The sequence below is a fragment of the Phyllostomus hastatus genome, unplaced genomic scaffold, assembly GCF_019186645.2.
Source record: "Phyllostomus hastatus isolate PE091 unplaced genomic scaffold, TTU_PhHast_1.1 phas_contig_30, whole genome shotgun sequence".
NCBI classification, from domain to species: Eukaryota; Metazoa; Chordata; class Mammalia; order Chiroptera; family Phyllostomidae; genus Phyllostomus; species Phyllostomus hastatus.
This window is the reverse complement of record NW_025333841.1, coordinates 3,386,291-3,396,214: the sequence shown is the minus strand read 5'-3', so window position 1 is coordinate 3,396,214 and position 9,924 is coordinate 3,386,291. Positions and strand designations below refer to the sequence as shown.

The 9,924-nt window shown below is 37.5% G+C and overlaps 1 pseudogene; it reads left to right on the top strand.

Annotated features, from left to right (window-relative positions):
• The first annotated feature begins 2,279 nt into the window (after nucleotides 1-2,279).
• On the top strand, nucleotides 2,280-2,815 carry LOC123819052 (annotated as a pseudogene).
• Nucleotides 2,816-9,924: the final 7,109 nt, after the last annotated feature.

The window sequence follows — 9,924 nt, the reverse complement described above, 5'->3', positions numbered from 1 at the left end:
TAGTTTATCTGCAGTGCAGACCTTGTTCAGAAAAAAAACAGAATGATCTAGTGTATTTCTAAATGGTTCTTTTCTGGAAGCACAGGGGACTTTTCCTCTGATATTCACTGAAAAGACCTGGTAGAGCTCCTGGAAGTGAAACTGACAAAAGTTTGAAGCCCCCCACCCCACCCCGCCATGCCTGAGGGCCCCAGAGCTTTTTAACATAAATTTGTCTAAACTAAGCCTCCAGAAATTTGTCAGTTACAGCTCAGATTCTATACTGTACTAGTTTCTGTGGAGATTGTGCTCATGATTTTCTGCCCCGTGTGATGCAATTTTTGCATCCTTCTGTCTGTCTTTTCACATTTGGAGGTCACAATTTGCCCTATGACCTCATTCTCTAATGGATCTGAGAAGAGTTGTTGATTTTTCAGTTTGTTCATTTTTTCACTTGGTAAAATTATAAGTGATAGAAGGGGTATTTACAAGTGCAATGACAGAAAGTAACTTTTCAGGGTGATCTGATAATCAATTACTAACTGGGCAAGTCATGGTGGGTAGTCAATGCACCTATAACTTCTTTAATAAATGGTTTTTAACCAGATCTTGCCCACTTTTCTTGTGCATCTAGGTTAACACACTTTTGAAATACTTCTTTCCTCGTACCCCTCTGAAGCTTAACAAACCTCAAGAGAGCACATAATGTGGTCAATTATCCTATATTCCAGTCCCCACCTTGCTTTTTCCAACTTCCATGCACTCTTCCTTATTGTTCCCTCCTCAATTCTTAGTGTATAAAAGAAAGTGTACAACTGTTATTCTTCGTAGCATTGAGATGTTGCTTCCCAGCATAGTTGTCGGTTTGACTCAAATAAACTCATAAATGTTTTCTACAGGTTCTTAAGTCAACAAAATGAAGGGGTAAATTGTAAGCTCCTTATATGCTGTGTTGAATATCAGAGGTCAAATTATTTTTTCTACATTGTTGAGTTTTGAGATTTCATTATACAGGGTCCAGCAGAAGTAATGCCTGCTGGAATGTGGTTGGTAGGGTAATAGTATAGGTGTAATAATTCATAGTTTTATTTTGAACATTTTACCTAAAATGTCATATTGTGTGTGTGTGAGTGTGACATTGTTATGTTACAAGCATGTGATTTTGTAATAAAAGACTTTGTAATAAAAAAGGAGCATTATTTGTGCTGGACCCTGTATATTCTAGGTAATAATCATTTATCTCATATGTTGTTTGCAAAATCTGACATTCTCTAGCTTGTTATTAAAGGATCTTACAAGGGGTTTTTTGGAGAGCAAGAGTTTCTAATTGTTTTTTAGATTTTATTTATTTATTTTTAGAGAGAGGGTAAAGGAAAGAGAAAGAGAGGGAGAGAAACATCAATGTGTGGTTGCCTCTTGCACACCCTCTAATGGGGACCTGGCCTGCAACACAGGCATGTGCTCTGACTGGGAATCAACCAGTGTCTGGAACTCAATCCACTGAGCCACACTCAATCCACTGAGCCACACCAGCCAGAGCAACAGTTTATAATTTTGATGAAGTCTAGGTTACTTTTTCTCTTTTTTTTCTAAAAATTTTAAAGTTCTGCATTTTACATTTAAGTTCATGATTCATTTTGGGTTAATTTTTTAATGTGGTATGAGGTTGGCATGGTAAACTCTGGTGGCCCTGCTGCTGTCTGCAAAGGCTTTACAGCTCTGCCACAACTGCCACTGCCCCTGCCCTGCAGCCTCTGCCACCTCTGCCATCTGTGTCACCTCTGCCTCAGGACCAGCTTTAGGATTAGGCCACAATCTTCAATGAGTAAACATATTCTTTAGTTCTGTGGTGTTCTTGGACACACATTTATGGAGTTTCTGAAGGGCAGTGGAGATTACTGCCAAGCACAACACAACCTCAATGCAGGCAAGTGAACTGTAGAAATTCATTACTACTCCACTAAGAAGCCCCCATAAGAGTGGTTAACCTGGGCACAAAAGTGTTCAGTTGAGACCTGCAGAACATTTTACAAGAGTTCTGACCTGGATGGGTAAACCTCAGTGCAATTCCTCTCTATTGCCTCAGTCCTACTGAATTGAAGAATTGCTGCTTCTTGTTAGGAGGTTCATTTCATTTCCCATTACTCCCAACTTCATATCCAATGCACTAATTTCAAGTAGAGTATATTGAAGAAGACTCAGTTTCTTTGTATCATTTCTGTATTCAATTTTTAAATTCTTTTATAACCCCATCGAATGTTTTGCTTTTTGGTTTTTTGGTTTTTGTTTTATACTAAATTAATGTGGCTCGAATAAACAGCCCAAATCCTGTGGAAGTCACATACAAGAACATGAGACTTCTTATTACACACAATCCAACCAATGATACCTTAAACAAGCTTATATAGGAACTTAAAAAGTACAAAGTTACCACAATAGTAAGAGTATGTGAAGCAACTTATGACACTACTCATGTGGAGAAAGAAAGCATCCATGTTCTTCATTGGCCTTTTCATGATGGTGCACCACCATCCAACCAGATTGTTGATGACTGATTGTCTTGTAAAAATTCAGTTCTATGAAGAACCTGGTTATTTTATTTCTGTTCATTGTGTTGCAAGACTTGGGGGAGCTGCAGTGCTTGTTGCCCTAGCATTAATTTAAGGTGGAATGAAATACAAAGATGCAGTACAGTTCATAAGACAAAAGTGGCATGGGACTTTTAACAGAAAGCAACTTTTGTATTTAGAGAAGTAGCATCCTAAAATGTGGCTGTGCTTCAAAGATTCCAATGGTCATAGAAACAACTGTTGCATTCAAAAAAGAAGGTGCCTGATGCCATTGCCTCAGAAGTGGAACTTGAGATAGGACCTAATTTGTCATACACATTAGCCAACATGTTGGCTTGGTGGATAAATCTAATGAAGCTTCCACAGGAGTATTGAAAGCAGCTTTATCAGGCCACTAGCTTCACAGAATTGCAACCTCTATGTTTGGGTTCCAATCAACCAATTTGGACATTTAGCAAAAGTTTCTTGCTGTTCAGCTTTAAAATATGTTTATCATTTGTACCAATTGACTTTTCCTGAAGTCATGAAGTATTGAGTAATATCTTTAAATCTATTCCCATGCCCAAATCATAGCAATATATATAAAATTTAGGAAGATTAGTGGCCAAAATGTCCAGCACAATACTTGTATATTTTTAGTATCATACATAACTAAAATCCCAGGAACTGTAAACACTCTGGACCTCATGTGGTTTACCCTTCAGTCATTTCAAACATAGAAAGTAGGGCCTATATGGTTATTTCCCTGCTCAATTTATGCTTACATATCCCACAGTCATACAAGTATACATCAGGTTTGCTCAACTTTTTTTTTTAATTTTTATACCAAGTTTTAATGATTATTTAATGTCTTTCTATAAATCTCATATTGTGCTGTTATGGAAAGCCTCCATTTTGAAAATCTACATTGTACAGAAGCACATGTCTTTAATGTATCTAGACCAAAAGCCCTACAGTTAATAGTAATGTTTGTGCCTGAGGATCAACTTATAGGGAGGTGTTGGGAACTTCCCTGCCTGGTTTCAGAAGCTTTAACCCTCCAAGACTAAGGCTGAGTAAAGAGATCTTGGGACCATAAGCCACTAAAGTGAAAAAGCTTATCTTCCTGGTAGGGGCACCACCTCTGCTGCCTTTTATTTCACCCTGCTTGGCCCTGGGTGGATGACTGGTCAGCCAGTGATGGGTAAGATTCCTCAAAGGAGGGACGACCTAAGACAGGCATGGTCATGAAGGGGCCCTCAGGGAAGGACTTGGGGGGCTATGGAAAAAGGGAGTGATGGACCCTCACCCCTTGGCTTTGACATAGCCTGAGTCTTCATTCTGTCTGCAAGAAGTCTCCTAATCTCTTGGCTGCCTTATTTCCCCTGCCTGATTTAAGCCTGAAACAATGCCTTAAGCCTGAAACAATGCTGGAGGTGGGTACGGTCCTGTGCTGGAAAGGGTAGGTTCCCTGGGGCAATCAGGCCTAAGAAAGAATGCATAAGGTCCTGTGAAACCTGCTTTGCTAAAGAATACCCTCAATTTAAATGATAAGGATCAAAGCATGAAATGAGTTTGTTTCCCTAAAGTTTTAAAGCCCTTTAGCTATCTGACCCTGACTCAAAATAAGCCCTCATAGTTCTTTGAATGTTATCTATTGTTTGATCATTACTGCCTGACAATAATTGAGAAATTTACATATTTGTCCTGTATTCCTATGCAAATTAAACCCAATAGAAGTCCATTGAGGAAAAAGGTTCCTGGTCCTTCTCCTTTGAGAGATTGACTACCTTCCTCCCCAAGCAGATCATGTCTTGGTAGACTTATTCTCATCCATGGCAGATGCGGGGGGCGTGCTCAGCAGGCAGAACCCCCCCACAGGGAGGGCCTGAGAGAAGAATAGGTGGGGGCTATTATGTATTTTCAGTAAAATATTGCCTTTGTCTTATGTGGAACACTAGAATATGCTCTTTAGTAAATATTTTAAAGGTAAAGGTAGAGATGCTTTGTTGTAGCTAAAACAATTCTTAATCATTAAAATTCTGAAATTTTTGTATTTGTTTTCATACATTCTGAAATTGTTTACCAACCTATTTTTGTATGAAGTGTGATTTTTTTCCTTCCCATCTTCTCTTGCAAAAAAGAGAAGTAGGTTTCTGCTAATAAATTGAGCAGACAGCTAATACTTTATATGCCTTTTCAGGTGCGTAACTTAATATTTGGATTTTTGATAATTTGTTTTATTATATAATTAATAAAATGGTGATGTGTATTAATGTTAGTTCAACCATATATTTATACTGTCTTGGAATGTGTGGCCATAGTTCTGTGGGGGAAATAATTTGTCAGTGTTCACCAGCTTGTAAAAGACCTAGTGTGAGTGCTTAAAAATCTAAATAAATAATGAAATGCAAAAAAAAAAAAAGATGTAAGGTTGAGGCTGGGCTTCCTACTTTTCCTGTTTTGGAATATGGATGTCCCATTACTACAGCATCATTTGCAGAAAAAACTCTCCTACCTCCACTGAATTGTGTTTACAGCTTTGTCAAAAATCATTTCAGCATATTTGTATATTTCTATTTGTAGGTTATCCATTCTACTCCATCCATCTATGTGTGTATCCCTCAGCCAATACCACACTATCTTTATTACTATAGTAAGCCTTAATATTGACTGGAGTAATTCTTCTGACTTTATACTTATCAAGATTGTTTTATCTATACTGAGGTCTGTTCCTTTCCATACAACTTTTAGAATAACTTTATATCTATAAAAAAAACCTCCCTAAGATTCTGATAGGAACTGGATTAAACCTATAGATTAGTTTGCAGAGAATTGATATTTTTGCTATGGTTATGACTCCAATGTACAAGCACGATATATTTCTTCATTTATTTAGGTGTTCGATTTCTTTCTTTTTTAATTGTTGTTCAAGTACAGTTGTCTCACTTTTCCTTGTACCACTCTCTCCTTCCCCACCCACCCCTACCTCCCACCCTCAATCCTACCCCACTTTGGCTTTGTCCAAGGTCCTTTATACATGTCCCTTGACAACCCTTCCCCTTCTTTCCCACATTTTCCCCTTCCACCTCCCCTCTGGTCACTGTCAGTTTGTTCTTTATTTTTTCATTATCCTTTGGTAATTTTCAGATCAGATTCTGTACATGTGAAAAGGTTCTTTGGGCCCAATTTTAATGTGTGTGTGGAAGTTTCCCCAGACCAACAAGCAATTCCCAGATTCCAACAGGGTGTCCAGGAATCCCACTCAATTCTGACATTATCCAGAGACAGAATCAGATTGCACAGGAAAATCAGTCCCACAAGACTGCCCCCACTTCAGACACCTGTCACAAGCTCAGGTTTTTACCTCTGACCAACTGTCTATAAATCAAAGGTTCCAATGATCTGCACCTTGGGTTCAATTAATTCCCTAGAATGGCTCACAAAACTCATGAAAACCCATTTACTCACTAAATTACTGATTTATTTACAAAGCATATTAAAGAGCACAAATCGAGAGCCAAGTGAAGATATACATAAGGCTAGGTCTCAAACAAAGGAACTTCCGTCCTCATGGAGCTTGAAGCCCTACAGTGGGATGCATACAAGGATGCATTCTGGTCCCTCAACTTAGATGTTTTCTGAAAAAAAAAGTGCCAAAGAGCTGTCCTCTTGGGATTTTATGGAGTCTTCATTACATAATTCATTGGCCATTGGTAATTGATTCAACCTCCAGCCTCCTCTCTCCTCCTCAGAAATCAAAGGGTGGGACTGAAAGTTCCAATCCTCTAATCACAAGGTTGGTTCTCCTGGGAATCAGCCCCCACCCTTATGTGGAGTCCAAAAGTCAGCTCATTAACATAAAAAGACACCTTTATCGCTTCCAACACTTAGGAAATTCAAAGGGGTTTGAAACTGTGAGTCAGGGACTGTGGATGAAGAGTGAATATCTTGTAAATCACAATATCAAAACATGTTTCATTCCATTAATACCACAGATTTTTTGGAGCTATGGTAAATAGCATTGTGTATTCAATTTTGTTTCCACATGTTCATTGTTGGTATACAGAAATGTATTTGATGTTTTATGTGCTGATCTTGTACCTTGTGACCTTCGTGAACGTATTAATTAGTTCTACGAGTTTTGTGTAGCCATCTTGAGATATTGTATTGAGTATGTAGAACATCATATCATTTGCAAATAGGTTAATTTTTTCCCATTTCCATTTTATACCCTTATTTCCTTCCTTCCTTTCTTCCTTCCTTCCTTTTCTTTCTTTTTCCTTATTGCTCTGGTATGAACTTTCAACACTATGATAGAAATCTTCAGTAAAACTATCTGGGTCTAGAGATTCTTCTTTAGAGGTTTCAACTGTAAATTTGTTTTCTTTAATGGTCAGGATGTCTATTTCATGCTAGATGAGTTCTGATAATTCCTGGTTGTGAGGATTTGGTCCATTCCTTCTAGGTTTTTGTATTAATCTTGTATACAGTTGTTTATTATTTTCTAATGGATGCATGGATGCAGGATCTGTAGTGATAGCCCCTATTTCATTCCTAATATTGATTATTTGTGAATTGTCTCTGTTTTTGTTAGTCTTACTAAAGACTTATTTGTATGGATTTTTAAAAATTATTTTTGATGTATTGATTTTCTCCATTGTTTTCTTTATACAATTTCATTAATTCTTGTTTTTATGATTTCCTTATTCTGTTTTGTTTTGTTTTTGACAGAAGTTCAGTTCCTCCTTCAGTGCCTCTCTGGCACCTTCTCAAAAGAAGATGAGGAACAAATTTACACATATTCATTTTGTTTTTAGTGAAGATATAAGTTTATCTCCTTGATAAAGGATGACTCACATGGCTTTGTTGGTTTCAGGGTGGGAATTGACACTCAGCTTTTCACTGGGCCCAACTGACACCAGAGGAGGTTGAGAGAGGGAAGAAGAGTACCAATAAGTCTCACTTCCCACCACAGTATTCAACCCATTGATGCTGGGTATATTCTCACACAGACAAGCTGACATCAGAAGTGGCAGGAAAGTAGAGTGCTGACTAGCCTTGACTTGTATCACCTTGTTCAGTCTTACCGGGTATCTCTCTACTGGGCTGCACTGACAGTAGTGGGAGTAAAGTCTAGTGGTAACTAGCTCTACATCAAACTGCTCATTAAGTCTTCCTGATGTTGGGTGGGTGGGGCTGGAGGCTCAGCTCTCTGGTAAATATTGCATTGGCCAAAAAGTTCATTATGGTTTTTCCATATGATGGCTCCAGTAGTGTTTAGCTGTCTTTAACTTCGTTTGAAACAATTTTGTTAGATGGTATTGTGACAGCTGTCATATTGGCATGCATTTTTTAAAAAAACATCAAAATTGCTGAATTTTTGTGCAGCCATTTTAATATTGAAGATGAAAGAAGATAAACACCATTTTCAGCATATTATGCTTTATCATTTAAAGAAAGATAAAAACAGAACTGAAACACTCACAAAACAGATTTGTGCAGTGTATGAAGAAGGTGCTGTGAGTGACTGAACATGTCAAAACTAGTTTGAAACGTTTCTTGATACTACTGACATTTTGGCCAAACAATTCTTTGCTGTGGGACTGACTTATTCATTGGAAAGTGTTGAGCAGCACCCTTGGCCTCTACCCACGAGAAACCAATAGCAAGCGAGAGCCAGCCTACTCAAAATATCCAAATCAATAAAGTTATTGGTGAAAATGAAAAATATGCCTTTTATTTTTAGAAAAAAAATATAACAGACTTTTTGGCTAACCCAATACTACTATACTGTTCTGTTGAGAGAGTCCAACTGCTTCCACCAGGTGGGATTATAAAAGGTTAGCTCCTTAATAGGTGCTACTCACATTAATTTGCAAAAGAATCAGAATTCTGCCTGCTGGGTGAGAGATGGAAGATGAACATCTTGTTTGTCCTAGCTGACAACACACAACAAAGGAATCAGAGTGCACCACCTATTTCAGCAGAGAAGACAGTTGAGTAGAATATCAGCTCCCTATTCAGCCCCACTGAAACCATGGAGGGCAGTGAGGCATAAATTTTTCCACTTGTGTTTGAATGGAGTAGGGCAGATATAATCAAATATTTTCTGTTGTACCAGGACCCTGATTTTCTTGTCTTTTTGTCAGAGAAACAGGATCTTCAAGGAATGTTTTTTTTTTATTATGCCTATTGCCTATTTGGGGTTGGAGTTCTCTGAACCACCCTCTCCAGGACATATAGGAAACAATAAGGAAATCAAGAGAACTCACCACCATGTTGTTCCTCAAGTCCCCAGATGTGGTCTGTCTTCTTACCATCTTTTAGAATCTACCTATGTTAGATTATTGTGTCACATCTAGAGTGTTTCAGTTGTAAGAGGGAATACCAGGAAGACTAGAACTACTCCATCTTGTAGAATTGGAAGTAGTCTCTCAGAATCTCATTTTATGCTTATGATATATAGTTTGCTTAAAGCAGTTTAACCTAGAGTAAATTAATTTTTCTAAATAAGAATTTTAAAAGAATCTTAAAAGAAACTTAGAATCTTAAAAAGAAACATTTTAAGCTCTACAGTCATTATTGGTTTCCTTACTTGTTTGATTTTTAATCGATCAAATGAGAAATTTAAACCAGATGACCTTTGATATCTTTCCAGCTCTGGCAATGTAAGATTCTAAGTTCATTATAGAAATAGGGTAAGTGATGATTCCAAACCACTTGGTATACACTTTCAGTTTTCATCATTGCATTAAATTTTCAGAGACAGAACTTGATTTTTTTTAGGATTAAGATTTTATTTTGTTTTTTAAAGTATATTATATTGATTATGCTATTACAGTTGTCTCAATTTTTTCCCTCCCCTTTAATCCTCCTCCCTACACCACTCCCCTTACCCTCCAGCATTCCCCCCATACAGTTCATGTCCATGGGTCATACATGTAAGTTCTTTGGCTTCTCCATTTCCCATACTATTCTTAACCTCCCCCTGTCTATTTTGTACCTATCATTTATGCTTCTTATTCCCTGTACCTTTTCCCCCATTATCCCCTTTCCACCACCCCACTGATAACTCTCTATGTGATTTCCATTTCTGTGATTCTATTCCTGTTCTAGTTGTTCACTTAGTTTTTGTTTTTGAGGTTCAGTTTTGATAGTTGTGAGTTTGTTGTCATTTTACTATTCATAATTTTTGATCTTCTATTTATTAGATAAGTCCTTTTAACATTTCATATAATAAAGGCTTGGTGCTAGTGAACTCCTTTAACTTGAACTTACCTGGGAAGCACTTTATCTGACCTTCCATTCTAAATGATGACTTTGATGGATAGTGTAATCTTGGATGTAGGTTCTTGCCTTTCATGACTTTGAATACTTCTTTCCAGCACCTTCT